The sequence below is a fragment of the Grammomys surdaster genome, unplaced genomic scaffold, assembly GCF_004785775.1.
Source record: "Grammomys surdaster isolate TR1022 unplaced genomic scaffold, NIH_TR_1.0 67, whole genome shotgun sequence".
Taxonomy (NCBI): domain Eukaryota; kingdom Metazoa; phylum Chordata; class Mammalia; order Rodentia; family Muridae; genus Grammomys; species Grammomys surdaster.
In genome coordinates, this window is record NW_021604569.1 from 19229022 (window position 1) to 19233925 (window position 4904).

A 4904-nucleotide genomic window follows, 5' to 3' on the forward strand; every position below is an offset into this window, starting at 1 on the left:
TCATGAGAGAGAGAGAGAGAGAGAGAGAGAGAGAGAGAGAGAGAGAGAGAGAGAGGCCAAGACCACTTTTCATTTTGATTTTATAAAGCCAACACCACTTTCATGCCAAAACCAGACAAGGACACTACAAGAAAAGAAAATTACAGGCCAGTGTAATCCTTGGTAAACACAGATGTAGAAATCTTTACCAAAATGCTAACAAACAAAAATTAACCACCAATTAACAGGATTATGCATCATTATTAAGTTGGATTTATCCTTAGTATGCATAGGCATTTTAACATACACACACACACACACACACACATACACACACTAGAGCATACACACACTAGCTAATGTGATCCATTACTTTAACAGAACGAATGACAGAAACCAAATGATTACCTCAATGGATGTGGCACAAACATTTCAAAAATTCAACATCACATCTTTGTGGTTTTGAAGAATAAACCAGCTTTCAACATACTAGGTACCAGACACTAGGTAGGTAGTGGTATCATACTACCATAAGATACTACAGACTCCAGGCTACAGACTCCTATCGAAATTCCAACAACATTTTCCACAGGAATAGAAAAGCATTCTAGATTTCATATAGGATTATGAAATACTAAATTACCAAAGCAATCCTGATATACAGAACAAAGCTGGAGGCATCAACATGATTTTACTCCAAAAAACATTACAAAGCCAGAGAGATCAAAGCAGGCCTGGAACAGGCTTGCATCAGGCTGGGCCTGCTCTAAGTTACTTCACTCTGTAGAAAACAGTGGCTTTTCATGGTGTGCCTTGTCCTGAAGGACTCAGCTTTAAAGCATTTTGAGGGAGTACACAGAGACAGAATGACTCTGCAGTCCTTCACACATAAACACCAGCATCTGTCTGCCACCACCCACAGAGGCACAGAACAATAAATGACTTATCACTAACAGTCAAAGGGGAGTTGCCTGATAAATTTCTCTGTGTAGCTTGAAACCCTATAAACACTCAGGCATATTAAAATCCTATCAAGAAAATCAAAGCCAAAGATTTACTGAACACATCAGACTAAGCATTACAGCATCCTCACTCAGACTTCTGAAATAAGGAGGCATCTAACACTGCAATGGCTACAGTGTATATCAAAGGACCAACAGGTAGAGATCTCACTGTTGCCAGAGCTTCAGCATAGTTTCTTTTCCATTGAGGATGTGATCTACCTGAATTGTCATTCATCCATCCATGTACTCATTTGGACCTGCTGTCCATTCACCTACCATGTGTCCACCTGGACCAGTCCTGACCTTTACCTCTGTCGCTCTCACAGTCCTGCATGCCATTTCTGCAGCTTCACTAGCCCTTGAGGCTGGACTCAACTCTGACCCCAAGGCTTGACTCTGCAGCATTGTTTCCAACAGTCCTGTAGTGTGGTTCATAACCTGATTCCTCGGGAGATCCCTTTGCATCCCTGTCAGCTCTTGGCGTGTCCCCTGTTGCCTCTTAGGAGCTCTGTGAACTCTGCTGTGGCCTCTTATATTCTCTGTAGCCACTCCATGGCTAGCATATATACATATATGGAGACACAATTACTGTGTGATGTGCAGTGTGTGATTGGAGAGTTAAGACTGGAATGAAAGAACTTGGGTTTGTATCAGGCAACTATGACTACCTGGCAAACCACTGCCAACAAACCCAACTGCTGCTTGTGCACATAAATGCTGCTTGTGAGTGTATTGCTATCCAATTAATTCTGACATGGTAGAAAGACACAACCATCTATGTTTACAACACAACCTGCTTATTACATGGCATGAAATCACGTTCGCAGAGCAACAGGATAGGCTATGGCCCCTACATAAACCTACAGACATATTTGCTTTCCAACAAAGGTATAGAGAATAGAGAGGAAGCAAAAAACAGATTGTTCACTAAATGTTACTGAAAAACTAATACCTGTTAAACAAACTATAAAAGTACTTTCACCTCACAAAAGGCTTAACAAAAGACCCGTCGTTACAAAGCTACTCGGGGAATCTCAGGGTTGCTTTGATTTCTTTCCTTTATGTTTTATTTATTATTATAAATTTCATGTATGTGTATACTATGTGTGCCTGGCTCCATGAGTTTATTTGTGCCACAGGAATGCAGGTACCTGGGAAAGCCTGTTGAATTCTTTAGAACTGGAGTTACAGCTGGCTACCTGTTAGCTGCCTAGTGTGGGTGCTGGAACTAAGCTTGGCTCTTCAGCTATATAGCACTTGACCTCTAAGTCAGCAGTTCTCAGCCTATGTGTTGTCTCCCTCATAGGGGTTACAGATAAGAGATCCTGCATATCAGATGTTTATATTACAATTCATAATCATAGCAAAATTACACTTATGAAGTAGCAATGAAATAATTTTATCATTAAAGATCACCATAACAGGAAGAACTATATGAAGGGGTCACAGCATGAAGAAAGTTGAAAATCACATCTCTCCAGCCCCAATGTGTGTGTATGTACGTGTCACCAAAACACAAACAACACAAGTGAAATAGACAAATAAGATAGTATCAAACTAATGAGCTTGTACACAGCAAAAGAAGAAATCAACAAAATAAAAGTATAGCCCACAGAATAGGAGAAAACATTTTGAAACAGCTTTTCTGGTGAGGGATTAGTATCTAAAATATATAAGGGCCTCAAGAAACTTAGCAAGAAAGGAAACAGCTGGTTGTAAAAATGACCAAAGGAGTGGAGCCTAGAAGCCCTTAAAGCGTGAGGCAGGATGATTGTCACAAGTTTGAGACAGCTTTGGAAACATAGGCAGCTCCAGGCCACTTTAAGTGGCATAAGAAAACCCTGTCTCAAAATAAAACAAAAAGTGACCAACAAAAGATGGAAAATAGACTTGAATAGATATTTTCCAAAAGAATGTATACAATGGCCAATGTTATATGAAAAATAGTTTAACATGATAGTCACCAGGAAAACATAAATATAAACCATGATTAAATGACACCTCACAAATGTCATAACTGTTATTTTTCAAAGATGAAAAGATGGAGCTGAAGAGATTTCTTAATGGTTAAGGCAACTGCTCTTTCAGAGAACCCATATTTGATTCCTAGCACCTACATGGTGACTTACAACTATGTGTGACTTGAGTTTTCAGCGATCCAGCACCCTCCTCTGATGTGTGCTGGCACCAGGAATGCATGTGGCACACATACATGCACACAGGCAAAATGCTCACATGCAAAAATTACATAAATAAATAAATCTAAAAAAAGTTAAAAGATTGAAATTAATGCCTGAGAAGGTGAGAGGAAACAGAACTACAGTCCAGTGTTAGCAAGAATGTCTGAGCATGAAATACAGAACTCAGCACGGAGGTTCCTCTCACTCTTGTGAAAAAAAGAAAAAAAAACCTGAAATTGCAATGTCTGTTCACTGCAGCACAGTTTACAGTAGCCAAGAGAGATTATCAGCCTACAGATCCATGAGAGGATGAAGAGATGAGACAGAAATCTCTCTCTCTCTCTCTCTCTCTCTCTCTCTCTCTCTCTCTCTCTCTGTCTCTCTCTCTCTCTCTCTCTCTCTCTCTCTCTCTCTCTCTCTCTCACCAATTAAAAGTAATAAAAATAAATCTAAATGAAATTCATATTCAAAAACTGAGTAAAAAGTCTATCCTACTTTAGATAGCAAGACATCTACTGGCTCTATAACATTCAAGAGCCCTCTTCACCAGCTGGTCATCCCTGTAAGGATGGAGGTGGATTGGCAGGTCATTCTCAACCAACACAGGAAGGAGTCAGTCATGGAATGCCATGCACTGCTCTGCTCACCAAGCTATACCAGAGCATTTTAAATGTCTGAGCATACTCCAGCTCCAGCTTCTCTCCCATTACTCAAAGCAGCGAAACCCCGAAGGAAGCGCCGATTTTTTTTTTTTTTTTTACAGAAGCCAGTTCTCAATAATCATCAGTGACAGAACTTTCTAGCCAGAAACTGACAGAAATTGAACACGATCTTCAATACATTTCCAGATGTACAAATAAACAAATAGGATTAAGTCTGTAAGTGCTAAAGGTAAGAACTAGCACTGTGTTCTGGGCATCCCAAATTATTCAGAGTTTAAGAAATATTGATCCTGAAGAGATAATGCTTGACCTTGAGCTTCTCTTCAAAGGTCAGAAGGTGTCCTGTGAAAGGCTGTCAGAGGACAAGCTCATGCGGGAGAGTGTCTATGTCCTGTGAGGACTTCACACTTGGAAGACTAAAACCAGTATACTACTTTATACGTGGTCGTACCAAATGGAGTATCAAGATTTTTGATAAATAAGCCCCATCAGTCACTGGTTTTTTTTCCTCTCTCATCTGATTGAAAAGGGAAAAACCCAAGCACACACCATCCTTTTGTTTACCCTATACCCTAAGAGTTCTGTGGGCTTTCAGCATGACTTTTATCTGCAGATCCCATGGGGAGATGCACCAGGAGAGAAGAAAGCCACCCACTGTCCTCATCACCAAACACATGCATGTCATGGTGACCCTTACTGACAGTTTATTTCTTCCCTGGTGAAATGAGCCAATTCAAGCCAGATTAGACTATATTAAAGGCAGGTTTATTGGGAAGCTGCTCTCTAGTGGGCGAGTTTACTGACCCCAAGGACTGAGGCCAGGGAAGTCACTATGGGGAGATGGGGATGGAAAGGGGAAAGAAAAAGAGAGAAAGGGTGCACTTACAGAGAAAGAAAAAGAAGAGGAGGAGGAGGAAAAGGAGGAGGAGGAGGAAAATGAGGAGGAAGAGGAGGAGGAGGAGGAGGACAGGTGAGAGAGATATGAGAAAGATGAGAGACGAGAGATAGAGATGAGAGAGGAGAGATGGAGATGGAGACGGAGAGGGAGAGGGAGAGGGAGAGGGAGAGGGAGAGGGAGA

General features: G+C 40.9%; 1 protein-coding gene across 1 annotated transcript in view; it reads right to left on the bottom strand.

The window, feature by feature from the left end:
* Positions 1-4904, bottom strand: part of CUNH7orf57 (chromosome unknown C7orf57 homolog) — a 20103-nt gene that overhangs the window by 1825 nt on the left and 13374 nt on the right. The window lies entirely within an intron of this gene.